General features: G+C 39.9%; 1 protein-coding gene across 1 annotated transcript in view; it reads right to left on the bottom strand.

Moving 5' to 3' along the window:
• lingo1a (leucine rich repeat and Ig domain containing 1a) overlaps positions 1–15,278 on the bottom strand; it is a 130,350-nt gene extending 115,072 nt beyond the window's left edge. Inside the window, exon 1 of the mRNA XM_069162713.1 lies at positions 14,953–15,278. The gene's annotated coding sequence lies outside the window, so the exon portion shown is untranslated. The remainder of the gene's footprint in view (positions 1–14,952) is intronic.
• Between the last annotated feature and the right edge of the window lie 255 nt (positions 15,279–15,533).

The following is a 15,533-nucleotide window of genomic DNA, read 5'->3' as shown; positions in this document are numbered from 1 at the left end:
ATTTCAGGATTTGAGGCTGCTGTAAATAATTCCTGATATAACTGGTGGTGGTCAATTGCTTTCTCTGGGCCCCAGAGAAGCTTAAACTAACAGTTACTGTAATGATGTGCATTCAAAAGCAATGAGAGTGATGGAAACTGCAATATCATTAAAATCCCTGTACAATGAATCATAAATCATTTATATTTGATTAAACATTTAATAAGTTATCTCAAACTTCACAAGAGCAGGATTTTGTGTTTTGTTAGATTACAAGTTCAAGCAAGCTAATTTCAGTATAGACTGAATCATTACACAATTTTTGACATTTGTTCACGCAGGCGGCTCTTACTAAAGAAACCCTTGAGATACAGAATCCCTTTGAACCAAATTTTTAATAGGAGGCATGTTTCAAGTGGCACTGGTAACAGCAAAGTGCAACAAGGAGAACATCTGATTTCTTGAAAGCCTTATGTCGGAAAGGTTTTTCAAACATGGCGTAGGTTTGTCCTGTCTAAACATACACATCTGGCAGCAGCAATTCCCTGACACACAAATGTTGAAATGACTGAAAACGACTAAAAGTGACTGATAGGAGATATCAGTTAAGTGCATCGACTTCAGTAACAAAATGCACACAGAGCAGGAGAAAACACTGGTGGTGTGCTAAACTGGTTCCCCATGGTAGAAAACAGTCCATCTGTTTGCAGTACCGGTGAGATGAGATGAAACTTTGAAGATTTTTTTACCAGGAAACTGGGCCACTGCAGCTGCAAAAAGTAGCCAGAAAGAGCAAGGAAATGTCGTGTAAATAAGACTGCAGAGAAGTAGTCTGACTTATATGTAATGGGATAGGATTGCATGGTATTATGTAACACCATGATATTCACACAGTGCACCATTTTGTTTTGATGGAAACTGATATCTTTGTCATTCTTGCACAGAAAAGTCAGTTTGTCAGTAACTGAGAAAAAGGACTTTGATCTTGATTCTTAAAAAATGCATACACAGTTTTGAATCCTATCGGAAATCATTTGATCTACCATTTAGAAGTTAGCCTGGTAATACCAGACCCAAATTCACTGTGAATATATGGGTCTGGGCACGCTTCATTGGGGATTGTTTCCAGTCGTTGCATCCTAATGGACATAGACCTCAAGTTCATTTTAAAACTATTAGAGCAGCTTTTAGATAACGGTAATGGTAATACTGTACGGTATATTGTAAACCAAAACTCTCCCACCACGGCAATTGTTGGACCAACTTCACCGTCATTGCACTTAGCGACATCCACTGAATGCTAAATGGTCAGCCCTTCCAAGTGGCTCAGCAAACCTGTATGTGAACAGGATTTCCGGCTACAGCACGACATAATTGTGATTGGTCCCGGTGACATTAAATATGTTCTCGGGTCTCTCCCCTCGCCCCAAACACCTGACACATGTATAACAAATGGCGGGGAGTAGCGTATTTGGACCAACAATTTAGCATTTGCCAGCTTGCCCTCTTCCTTCATAACTTTTGAAAAAAAAAGTGATTGGTAGAAATATTTGTATTGACTCAAGTCAAAGTCAAGCTTTGGGACATTTCAAGAAAGACAAATAAAGATGCATAAGATAGGCTTTGACTTAAAACCATTTGTGCACAAGGGGAGGTGGTACCACAACATATGGAGGCTAACATTAGGATGTTGAGTGCCTGCTGCAACATTTGACACAAATTGTGGTCAAAAGGAAAAGCATCTTGTTATTTCATAAGGACACCCAACCCCTCATGAGCACTCATGTGCTGCACTGTTTGCGCCATTAATGTTTAGGTCATTGAGTTCCAGCCTACAACCACAGTGAGGACTGAAGCTGTAGAAAAGAGGGAGGCTATTTAAAAGGGACTGGTGCCTCAAAATTTGGTACCAACCTGACACCAAGTTTAGCCTGGACCCAAATTTGCCATACAAATATAATATCTAATACTGCCTTATCATTATTAAAGGCAGCTAATGCAATACCATGTGGGGGAGACAAATGATTGATGAGGAGAATCTTTGCTATCTCCAAAATAATGCAACAGTTCAGGATAGATTATGTATCTCTGCTTTAACATAACAGCTGTCAGCAAGAATATTAGTCTGTAGCAACATTTACAAGACATGATCTGACCAAAAGGTCACGAGTCACCAAAAACAATCAGCTTGAAGTTCAGACGCAAAACGTGTGCCAAGAGCTCTGCATAAGAGGAATATGCTGTGATTAATGATTTTTCCAAACACCAATAGCAGAGACAAATAACCAGATATTTAAGCTGCAGAACTCGGCTTGTACTTCTCCAGTCTGCATATGTGCAAAAAATGTTTAAATGTTTTAAGGAATCACAGTGTTTATTTGCATTAAAACTATTAAAACCATCATACCAAGTAAAATGTGAGCCAAAATGTGTTTTTGCTTTTATGGTTTTTAAGAGCATGTAATTGTCTGTGCAACGTTACCTCCATTATTAAGGATTTTTCTCTGTAAATCTGAACCTTTTATGATAGAGCGACGAAAAAACAGTGTGCGAAGTGCAAAAATGTGTGACAAAGATTAGTTCAGCCTGGTAGAAATCATGAGTTGCCAGAAACTACCAACAAAGAAAAGACGAAAAATAACACCCATGAGGAATCTCTGAAACTCATTTCTAACTATTCTATTCTCCAGTTTTCTAACCAATTTCTGTCTGCAAACTGAAAACAATGCTGGAGCACATGGCTGGTTTTGAAGATGATATCACAACAAATTTGAATAATTTGAGACAATCAATTCTTGTAGATAACTACATGTCATTTTAAAGAAAAGTCAAGAGGCAGCTAAGCCAAGGTGAGAATGTGTAAAGTTCATGAGGGCATTTTTTCCGCTTTTACACATACTTTCACATCAATCACTGAAAAAGTAACACCCACAGTTCATACCATATCAACACTGCAGCTTCACCACTCTGAAAGATGCTACATTAAGGGACAAAGTGTTTTTTCTTTCTGTCTCTCTTCTTCTCTTTCTACACCTTGAGGGTTTTATCCACTGTCTGCTCCTGTCGTCAAAATTTCTCCACTCTATGTCCCTTCACAACATTCTGTTTGAATTGGAACTACAGTACGAGTTACTGAAGCAAGACTCTCTCCGAATTTGGCTTCATGTTGTCTTTAAAGTCTCGGATCTCCATTGATACCTTATTTGAAGTATTCACTCACATAGTATGAGACACTTTGGATAAAAGTGACCAAAAAAAAAGAGAAAATGTTATGCATATTTTATGACAGTGTTGAAATTATACTCTTTTTCTCACACACACACACACACACACACACACACACACACACACACACACACACACACACACACACACGCGCACACACACACACACACACACATACATACACCAATACAAGGCTGTGTCCTCCCATACAGTGAAAGCCAGATTAAGAGCAAAGAGGGGGCACTTCGATTACAGCGGTAAAATGACCTGCTTCGCACAAAGTTCACCTCATTTTGGTTGCAAATTAAATGTCGGCTTTGGTTTAGAGGGCTGAGCAGGTAGCCTCACAGAATATCAATATGCTGTGACCATTCTTCTCCATCAACTTTGAAACCCCGTAGGGTTGTTTAACAAAATCAATTCAACTGAGGTTTTGCCTTCAATACACTTGTTTTTTTTTTCAGGTGCTCTGACACACACTGACACATCCTTGACTTGAATCTAGAAGAGCTTAACCATATGAATGCTCAGAATAAGAACGCAAACCCATTTCATTACTTTCAATTAAACTGTAAAATGAATTAAATTAAACTCAGTCATAATAAAAACAAATCAGTGTCATCAGTAAATCCATATTTTACCAATTGTTTACCTGGGCTTGACCTTGCATATGATCACAACATAGTGATGGCAACATGCCAACTGCTTCTATCCAAAGCACATTACAGTACTGATAGGGTAACAACATTTGTAATATTTTAGAGCTGGTCTATAACCTAGCATCATCTGACCCAAATTCAATTTTTGTGACTAAATAGAGTCTGGCCATGCTCCATTTGGAGATTGTTTCCAGTCATTGCATCCAACTGCATGTAGGGTTAATTTTGACACTATTGGAGGAGCCTTTAACCAATCGACATTGGATACCGTATGATGTATGTTGTGCGTTGAAAATCACTGAGCTGTCAACAACAGAGATCCTACCGTAAATGAGAGCAGGGTCCAATGCCATGGCGGTAAATAACCATTGCAGGCATCGCACTTGCCATCCCCCACTTGTTGCTGATTGTGGCCACCCTTCAGAGTGAACCTTCATGTGAACAGGGTTTACAGACTACAATCACAGTGAAGACTGAGCAGAGCCACAATAGTAGGTAAACCCTGGGGGATTTTGTGCCAAAACATGCCAGTGTAACTTCTTAATGAACAACACAATATCACAATCTCCACAGTTGTTACTTTTTTTAATTTATTTTATAGCTGACCACCTGTGTATAAGATCTTCAGTAAAATGTGTTCCTGAACCACAAGAAGCTCATCCTGTAATAATTCCATCCCAAAAGCCCTTCACGGACAGATCACTGCTAGTTCACCAGTACCACTGAGCTCGCTGCTTTGAGGGTCTTTTCCAATTTGGCTTAAGTGTGGAAAGCTCACCTGAGCCTGGCCCACTTAAGTTCATTGTAGCTGAAGACTGCAGATTATGGGAGCCCTCCAATACTTGGACCCCGTCCATCTAAATCACCGCTCCGTAACCCCTGACGGCAGTTTCTCCCTGCTGGGGCAGGTGATGAGCAGTGATGCAGCGTTAATTTCATGCTATGTAGATTACTTGTCCCTGGTGGGGAGACTCATCAACAAACACATGCCACCAACATGTGCTGTGATGCGCGACTACGCATGCTTCCAGTGCATACAGCAGACTGCACATAACTGTTCATAACACATACAGTGGGCACTGAATATAAACAGGATTGTTGATGAAATAGCCTACTTTTGCTTGCTGCTCACTAACTACAAACTGCATACATACAGCCTAATTTTAGGCTGGTGAGCACCAACTCCAAACTGCATAAACTATCAGGCAAATCTCTCCAGAGCTTCCTCCAGAGGAGAGGAGCTCAGTTGTGAAATCTCAGGCAAAAAGGACATGACAGTCCAGTCTAGACTCTCTTTCATAAAGAGTCTCTGCAGCCTCCTGTGATAAATTGTCATCAAGAGAATAAGGTAAATTTTGATGTATGCTGCTGAAACATCACTGAGGCATGACTATCATACCGCTACAGGTAAAAGAAAGAGACGGACGAGCATTGACTGCAAAACAGTGGTGACTGACCAGCTGAACCTTAAAATCGTTCAGGTTCAAAGCCCTGCCAGCGGACACAGGAGTTTTTATTTTACCATGGATAATTAACCTTCTTCTCAGGTGGACGCGGAGCTCTTCAATGATTTAAATGAAGTGATAGCCACAAAGTTCTAATAACACTGATAAAGCCGTAAAGCGCCCACCAGGTGCATGCAACAGGTGCAACAAAACTAAAAAGAGAGTCAGGGAGATGTTAAACAAGCGTCTCTAAACACCCACAGTCCTAAAAGGAGATCTAATCAGCCACTCTGAATGAAAACGCCTGTGTGGGTAGTGTCGTAGAAAACGGAAACTTTTCCAAAATCATTCATGGAGTGAAAGAAAACACTCCTGAGTCAATTGCATGGATAGAAAATGAGATGCAGTTTTGAACATAGTTCTTTAACAATCCAGTCAAATTTGCCGAAAACACTTATTTAAGGAATACCCAAAGTAAATTGAAAGCTATTCTTGAACCGTTTGTAGTGCATGCATGAGTTTGGTCCCTTATGAACAGTAACACTGATATTTTATCCCCACTGATGTTTAGGTTTAAACATGCTAATGATCTCAGGAGCGCTTTTATGTCATCATGTCAATTTAATAATGACACATCTTGTACATTATGTTCAGCAGCATGTTGGAGATCCTAAGCAACATTTTACAAAAGCTTATGCATTATAATACATCAGTCTTACAAATCTCTGAGGGCTGCTGTCTGTCTGCATATCAAGTGAATCCATGTGGGGATCCAAATTCAATGCTGAGACAATCAGCAAATATGCAAAATAGTCTGAATCTATTTGGTCTGTGATCTATTTAACATGTTCAGTCAGTGTCACACTGGCCTGCTTATTTATAATCATCTAAACGGGATAATACATTTATCTGGATAGTCGGCGGGAGTCACCATGGCACAAGCCCCGAATGTACTTTTGTCTTGACACTTTAACATGTTAGACTGTGCTCAGTAGCATTTACTGTATGTGTAAGGATGTGTGTTTATTCATTTAAGCCTGAAAGGTATTTTACTTGAAAAAGACCTCAATGTACAAAAGAGCTAAAAAAACAAAAAATTCAGATGGGAAAATGGCCAACCAAGATGAGTTGTACAGCCCTGACCAGAATACTAATGATGACAGAGACCTGGTGAGAAAAACAATGTAAGATGCTCTCTCTAACACATAAAACCCTGGACCTGTTACATGGTGACATTTATTCAGGCCGGCAAATGACTTGATGGCATTTTTTTTGTAACAATGCAACATTTGCCTTTTTTTATTTTGCAGAACATCCACTTAAGCTCTGGAAGGGATGTCTGCTGTTTTCAATGTTTCTTTACAAACATAAGGCTACTTTAACCATTTTTGTGGCATCAGGAGATATATGACCTTTTACAAAGGCCTGTGATAACTAGGCCCTTTTGTTAGTTGCCTTATTTTATTTCTTTCTTTTACAGGATACACCATTATTCAGGCTCAGCTGTTTGCTCTACCAAACTAATAAACATGCTCATTTGACTGTGGAAATGAAAACATATAACTCTGGACCTCATTGTATATCTACAATGTACTGCCATGTACTGTATGTTGCATGACACTCTGGCCTTGACATGTAAGAAAAAATGAAGTACCAGATTTATTGTATTCACTCAAGGCTCCAAGTACTTTCAGATCGTGCTTTCTCCTGACGCGCTGATCTAAAAATAGAGCTCTCGGTGCATCGTCCATGATAATTAGAAATATTGGCAGCTTGCTTTAGCCTGTGTTTTCACTCTCAACTGACGCTGATCATAGTGGAGACTTCAGTACAGTCAGGACTGGGAAATGATCCAGGAATGATGCTCGTGGAAGAGGCACCTCTCACCCAGCTGTGCTTATGCAATAGACTAGCTCTTTGGAGCCTGAAATTAATCTAAAACAAATAAATACTATTTTCATGGTTTAATTATTTATTTTTATTTTTTTTGTCTGTTTTCCAAGCAAGTCCTGAGTGTCACAGTCTTTGAAACATGTGTCACGGTGCAGGATTTGTAAGGAGTGTGTGTTCCAGGCCATCAGTGGAACACCCACACTGGAAGAGGGATGAAGGAGAGGTCGCAAATAAATGTATTGTCATTTCTGAATGTACCTGTGTGTGTGTGTGTGTGTGTGTGTGTGTGTGTGTGTGTGTGTGTGTGTGTGTGTGTGTGTGTGTGTGTGTGTGTGTGTGTGTTTGTGTGTGTGCGTATGCATGGGTGGATTCGGTAGGACCAATTTCAACATTAAAAAGCGAGCCAAGAAGGCAATATTTTAATAATGACTGTAAGTCATCAACATGCTGACTCACTGACATTTAAGATTTTCAAAGGCTTTGTGCACATGGCTCCTGCATACAGATGGTCTCAGTTTTGTTCACGCATTAGGGCCGACAATTGTCTGAAACGTATAACCTGTGGAGACTGTGAAAAAACATCCCGAACTGCATATTGATACCGGATCAAGGGGCACATTGTGTTACCTAAAAGGTATGCAAATCTCTGGCACTCACATGCACATCAGAGATTGTGCAAAAACTGGTCTGAGAAATTGGCTCTGACGTTTGGTCCCACGCTTTTTGACAAATGCAAATTGATGGTTAGCTAAGCCGAGCATCACAGTGGAGAACATTTGAAATTAAATTAAGAGAAAATGTGGGTTAATTGGCAACTGTTGGACAAAGCTCTTTCAGTACACTATTTGCTGAGCAGGCAATTAACCCCATTATGGTCAAATATGTTTTTGCTTTTATAAGTCCAGAGGAAAATACAGATTTACCAAAAAAGTCATGGCACTTATTTTTATAGCAGCCTACAGGTTTAAATGTGAAAGACTAGCAGCTGCTAGTCTTTTCACTCTGGAGCATCTGGATAAATATGTTTGTATTCTCTAATCCCACCTACACCCGTAGGTGTCGAGCTACATGTGGCAGCAATCAAAGAGAATCTGTTGAGCCTCAACCCAGAAGTATTGTTTGTCCTGTCATTTGGCTGTTCGTAATCAACTGGCATAATTTTGACAAAACTGATAGGTGAGACGAAACACTGAAGACTTGGCAAAATGAGACTGAGAGTTGATTGAACACAGTAAGGGCACTTCTTTGAGGCAAGACAGAAAATATATAATTTACAGCACAATCGTCTCAAATTCAAGAGTTCTCTTCAGGTGTATCTCACTCAGTGCATGCATATCCTTCCTCGATAACCCTCTCGGTTGGAAGCAGCTTCACTCGGCTGCGGTTTAGTGTCAAAAACAGTTTTTCACTGTGACACGGAAAGAAGAAAGCTGATGCTTCCTGTTCTCAGTGTGATTCTAATGAACACAAGCAGGGTTGGCTCATGTGCCTCCAATTTCTAGGTGTATATAAAATACTGGAGGTACAGACATATATTCAAAGAGCCTTTTCAGGAAATACCGGCTGCATTATGATCAGTAAACCCAACAATGTGCTGTGTCCAAGTAATTACAGTGCACAGGGCATTTTTTTTTTTAATGGAGGCCAGGCTTCATTAAGGAAATGAAATTAGATTATTCATGACTAGATTAAACCTGATCATCATGTCGTAGTTGTAAACAGGTTTGTCCATATTGTACATGAATAATACCATAGAAAAATAATTCTAAGATGTGATAGTTTTTCTTTCGCCTGTGTGCTGTAGTTAAAGCTTTCACAAGCTGATGATGTACAGTGTACTTGTCAAATACAACAGGGTTTTAGTGTTATCGTCACGTCTCTTCTTTTTTTTCTGTGATACTTTTGATACTCTTTAGTGTCCATTGAAGGACTAATAATTTTGCTGCGTTGGGTTTAAAATTCCCAGATCAGTGAGGAATAGGCGTTTATTTATTTTTTTCTTCTGTATTCAATTACACGTAACCTGCATTTCCCTACTTGTCTATGTCTAGTCGTAGCAATGGCTTAAGTAGGAAATCTTCTTTACTTCAATTCATACATGAAATCAAACACTGGTTTGTGGAATATGACTTAAATGTGAAGAAACATCTGCTTTGAGTGTGATCAGCCTATTAAATGGCCTTTGTCATTTTTGTAACCATGATAAACATGTGGTTAACATTGTGACACGGTTGCAGTTTGTTTAGGTTTATACTCCAAAAACCACTTCGTTAGGTTTACGAAAAGGATCTGGTTAAAATATCAATGTTCTTCATATGTTATGTTATGTAGTTATGTTGTGTATGTAAATTGCGCATGTTGACATACGTGACTTAATAAATCAATTTTGCCTTTTTTTTTTCACACGTTACATGAGAAATTGTGACCTGGGTGAAAAGTCCTGTGTTTTGGACCATCCAACAACCCCTAATTTACTCTTGCACCAAACGTCCTCCTTTAAATTACATCATAATTAACACAGCCACTAGAAGTCACAATAAATTTGACCCCTTGGCCTACCACAGGTGCAACTTGCCCGTCTGAGGCATAATTGCAGGAGTGAAATAAACTGATAACAGCCATTTAATAGGCTAATAACATTCCAGTTGGGTGAAAGAAAATAACTTCCCAAGCTGAGATGAGTATGTAAATTGTGTGTCCTATGGGCCACTCATTGTAATTTTGAAAATGCAGCAGTGAAGTGGCAAAGATCCTTCTCATCTAAACAGTGGCTTCAGAGATGTTGCTCCTGCCGCACGGCTGACCAAGCAAACTGTATAGTAAAGGTCTAGCCATTGGTTTATTTAAGCTGCGTGATTGAACAGATAAGCTAGATATTGCAGAGTATTAATCTTTTGCTTATTTCATTATGAAGAACAACAAAAAATATCTCAGTAATATCAGATATGCACTTTGATGTAATTTTCCATCGAGCAAAGCATCTCAAATGGAAACTGGGGCAACAGGAGGCATTCTGATACGATGTTGTGGAACAACAAAAGGTGAGGGAGGGCTGAATCCTTTCCTCAGACTGTAACATGTTAGAGCCACTATTGTGTTTGCGTAGTAATGCACCCAAATAGATAGAAGAAGTTCCTGAATTATTTATACAATTTACAATTTAGACCATTTCGATTCCCTCAGCCAGACAGAAAAGAAGAAGAGAAAAAAACTAGGCAGGGGAAGTAGTGAACAAAGATTGCTCTCTCATCCTTCACGAACAACTGCTGAGTAATGTCCTTAACCCCCAACTGCGGCAGGCTATAGTTATATTTGACAAATCCCAAATGTGAGTGCATGTAAATGTAGAACTGCGAAGGGTGTTGTTTCAAGAAAAGAAAAGACAAGGGCTGTCAACAAAACAACAATGTTACAAATGTTTATTTTCGCTATCTGTCACTAATGTTTTTTGTTTGATTATTGATTGAATGTCTTACACAATTTATCACAAATCAAAGTGTTATTTTTCTGTTTGCAATGATAAATGAAGATTAACAACTGAATTCCTATATCTGAATACGTAATCAGCAAATGATTAGTATTCTATACCAGATAAATGACTTGAATTGACAATGATAATGTCAGTAAATTAGCCCAGTTGACAATGACATTCAATGGTGTTCAAACGCAGTCAAATACTGGGTTCTGTTACTTTTGCTGCTGTGGATTCTGCAGGCGTAAAAAAAACAGCAAATCTCTGTTCCAAAGTCTCTTATCTCTCAACAGTCGGTACAGATCGATTAGGGACTCATTTCTAAAAAAAATTATGATCATTGTTTTAGTGCGAGTTAAACTCCAATTTTTGCAAACTGGAGGGCTTATATTTTATTTCTAATAAATAAAGATATACTAAGACACGAATTGATTTAAATCAATTTTGAAAAAAAGGCCTCCACAACATTCCAGCTGCAATAGAAGTGTACAAAAGTAGTATTCAAACAAATATATCAAGTCTTTTCTTCTGTTGTAATAGAGATTAAACACAGGGTTTACAGGGTTGTTCATTCATTCGTTGCTGATTTGTGAACAATCACACAAAGTCAACTCTGGATATCCAGGTTGACTGTATTGTTTTAACAGTCTATGAGGCAATTCCCTAGGGTTCTGTTGCTGATCTTTTATTATTTCAGCTGCAATGGTCAAATGTGTCTCATTGTGTTTTCTCTTCTTGCCTGCTGTTAATAACAGGAATCTATACATACATACCTTTGTCTAACCAGAACACTTCAGCCACACACTGTGAGAACACAAATGTCTGAATCAGTTAGTCTGGAAATTAAACTGACAAGCCAGTTCCCTAGTACCAAGTCTGTGTAATGTCTGATTGAAATGTGTGAATAGAGAAGGTCTGAAGAATTCACTGCGAGCGAGTGGGCGTTGATAATGTTTCGATGATGCGACTGGCATGAAACCAGAAGAATGCAAACAATCAAGGCCGAAGAAAGGCTATTTATAGGAAGACGGCAATGAAAATAACATGTTGTATTGATATCAATGCAGCCTCATCCACCATCTTTGATGTGCTGCAGACAAAACACTGTGATTTCTGCAGCATACGATTTGATTAATTGTCTGCCTCCTCCAAGCTGTACCACAGTGCTACCCTTCCCAATCCAAACACTCTGGAAATTGTCCAAAGTTGTTATGAGAATAAAAAAAAACTTCACACTCCAATCTAGCACATCTACATCGGCCCTTACACCAATTGCTAATAGTTTTCCAAGACCCTCTCTGAAAAGCTTGTCATGTCAAGTTGATTCAAATATTCTTGAAGCTGTAGTTTTAAGTGGTCTTGTAATGGAGTACAATATCACTAAAGTTAAGGATTGTAGAAGATCGAAACACAAGTCAGGTGTGATTTGTACAAAGGTAACATTTTGGATAGATTGGTGGTAATTAGTTAACCTTTGCTGATTGGCTTTGGTGCATTTTTGTCCCTTTGATGCTGTTAACAGCCATTAGCAAGTGTATTAAAGCTTTTTAACTGAATTTAGTTTTAGCAGCAATACCAAGAGTTTTCCCCAGTGGGGGCGTCATGTTTTAATTTGGTATTAGTTAAATGGCAGATATGTCATTAGTGATCATGAATAGTTATCTCAGTGATCAAAAAAGATCTAAAAACCTTTGATGATTGCCTCAGTGTTAAAATGTGTCTAGCCAGCTAGACTACATAGTGATGAGAAGCTAAAATCCACAGAACTTTACAATGCTAGTCCCCCACGACAGACACCATTAGCTGTGAATTGCTGTAACTAATTTGCCAACTTCATTTCATGCATCATGGTAAATCATGAAACCACATCGGTAATAATCATTATTTGCTATAATGGCCTTGAGAATAACTGCCTTGGAAGTTGAGGAAAATTAGTTGTTAATTTCTCATTTGGTGATGGGCAGTATCAGTGCTTCTTGGCAGTGGGTGGGGAAGCATTCATGGACAATGTGAGTCACTCTTGGATGCAAGTCACCCACTGCATGACAAGCTTTTACTGCAGTCGGGTATGGTAAAAAGGATTTCTGCTAACCACATTAAGGCACTTCCTGTTTGAGTGTGTGTGTGTGTGTGTGTGTGTGTGTGTGTGTGTGTGTGTGTGTGTGTGTGTGTGTGTGTGTGTGTGTGTGTGTGTGAACGGGAAAGACGGATGCATCACTTAAAAATGACCAAATAAACCATTTAATTAGTTGAACACCTCAGGTTTAAAATGCAATGCATCAGCTTTGAATTTCACGGGGATATCTTCCTGATGCTCTCTTTCATCCGCACTAAAACCCTCATAATAGCCTGGCTAAGTAAAATCAGATCCATCTCGTTTATTTTAAAACCCATAAATCCATACTGATACTGCATCAAGACATTTCAACTGCTTGGCTGTTTAAACTGACAATTAAACAAGTTACTTTGCGATATGTGAGCCACTAATCAGACAAAATCATTCAATACTTTGCATTTGAGCCACTCCACCAGCATGCGTTCACAATGACTTGTCATTGCCAATGCAATAAAATTAGTGAAAACATGAGCCGCTGTTCTACATGTGTGTTTCAATATGCACCAGTATCAGGCAACCTTGCTTAAGTGCTGGGAAGGAATTATACATGAAACAGAAGCAGAAGGGCTACCAAGGTGGGGTAATTTGATTTATTTTTTATTATTTTTCCATCCTCTGGTGTTATCGCGGTTTCTTTTCTGAAATGCGAAATGTGATAAATATTGATGTCCTTTACAGGAAATGCAAGCAGGCATGTGCAAGATGCAGGTCCTGGCCTATCTATCACATTTTCCTTTGTAGAGCGTGGATGTGTGTGTAAACTCACCCCCTGCCAAAAGCCCAAGCCTCAGAAGAGGTTTGTCTGCCTAAAAGCTCTTTCTGAGTGTGTATTAGCGCGCGCTCTCTCTCCTTCTCAGTCCCTTCCATATCCTGTCTCTGGCCTCCTGTCAATCTTTCATTGCTATATTCTCTCTCATTTGTTATTTCCCTTCTCCAGCTTCCAGTAGCAATCTTTCTCTCTCTCTTTCTCTCTTGCTAGTAGCCTCCCCTACTCTGTCTTTCTCTTGGATACCTCTCGCCATCTGTCGTCTAACAATGTCTTCTCTCCCTGATGAGTTCATAGAGACAAGAGTGAGACATGAACAGGGAATAACAAGACAGCAGTGAAGATAAAAGGAAAGAAGCTCATCCAGCATGTAGGGGGGGGGGGGGGGGGGGGCAATATGGTAATGTTAACTTTTCTTAGGCTTCCAACTGACAGTGAGGGTTTCTTTATCAATATATATTCCTTAATATAACATAGTTAATAAACTAAATATAAAACCAATTAATACAATAATCAAATTCGTGTTTGTATCATCTGCAAGTCAGTCACCTCAAACAGTGTCTGAAGATCTCTTTCAAGTCAGAGCTTTTGTCAAAAGGCCCAATAAAAGTAATCAAGCAATTCAACATGGTGGGAAGCTACAATTGTATAACCCAATTTAAGCCAAGAATGTCTCCAAGAGACTAAGTGTTGGTATACTGGCAAGCATCCAAAGCAGGAATCTAAATCCCACCTTGTCGCATCACACCTAAAGAAGCACTCTGAGCACACACACACACACACACACACACACACACACACACACACACACACATATTGTAGTTACAAATTCACACATCTCCATGATCTTCTCCTGTGCTGTGAACAGAAGGCAGCACACACACGCAATTACACTTATTCATGTGTAATTATGTACAACTATCTGTCACAATCTACCTCTTTATTATGACAAAGTCGCTTCCCGTAAGCGTTCATCAATGAGCAAAACTAATACTCAAAGGTAGACCAGGCAAAGTTGTCTGTAAGGGAAGGCAGCTGAAAATAACAGCAGATCAATAGCAAGCACCAAGTACCAAGTGGAGCGCCCCCCCCACCCCCTTCCCGCGCCCCTATCCCCACCTCCCCCCCGACAGCATGAGCAATGCTGTTGGTGTCTGCACATACTTCTGTTCCCTGCTTCTTTCCCTACACTCTCTCACACTCCCCAGCCAGCCCATCCTCATTTTCACCCTCTCTTCATGTCCTAAATAGCTTGCTCTGCTTCATTCTGCTCCCCCATTCCATCATGTGTATTGCTTGCATTTGTCAATATGTTATGAGAAGTAAATCAGGTAGGAAGTGCTAGAAAAGGTGGCAGATATACAAAAAGAGTCTGAGAGGCAGAGAGATATCCTTACCAGAGCTGTTACGAAGGAAATCCAGAAATTGCTTGCTTCATTCCACTGTGGCTGCTCATTAAATCCAATATACTGGGGAAAGGATTGAAGATTCCATCGAGATGCTGCCCCAAGAGGAGGAAAATGAGATTCTTTAATGGCAGGATTTTGGAGTGATGTTAAAAAAGGTGGTAAATATGCACAAGGAGAGGGATCTGATATCCAAGTCCAGAGCAATTCATGAGTCCTTCCCGTCAGCTGCGAAGCCACACGTGTATACACACTGACACATGCGGTTCACACAGAGAAGCACACACATGCACACACACGGATAGGGACGGTTTATTCTCTGTTAGTCTCAGCTAGGCTGGAGGATTGAGGGAGAGCGAAGGAGGGATGGAGACAGAGAGAAAGAGAGGCACAGAGGAAGGGAGGGGATCTGGAGAAGGGCAAGGTGGAGGGAGGAGCTGCAGTATGTGATGAGAGATTGAGAGAGGGGAGGGGAGGTGAGGGGAGGGGAGGGGAGGGGAGGAGAGGGGAGGGGAGGAGAGAGCCTCTCCGTTCCTCCTTATTTCTCCCTCCATCTGAATTGCAGTGTGAGC

This window comes from Embiotoca jacksoni, unplaced genomic scaffold, assembly GCF_022577435.1.
Source record: "Embiotoca jacksoni isolate LCO1_2020_lvr unplaced genomic scaffold, fEmbJac1.0.p SCAF_3, whole genome shotgun sequence".
Lineage (NCBI taxonomy): Eukaryota > Metazoa > Chordata > Actinopteri > Embiotocidae > Embiotoca > Embiotoca jacksoni.
The sequence above is the reverse complement of the archived record's forward strand: the minus strand, read 5'-3'. Positions and strand labels throughout refer to the sequence as shown.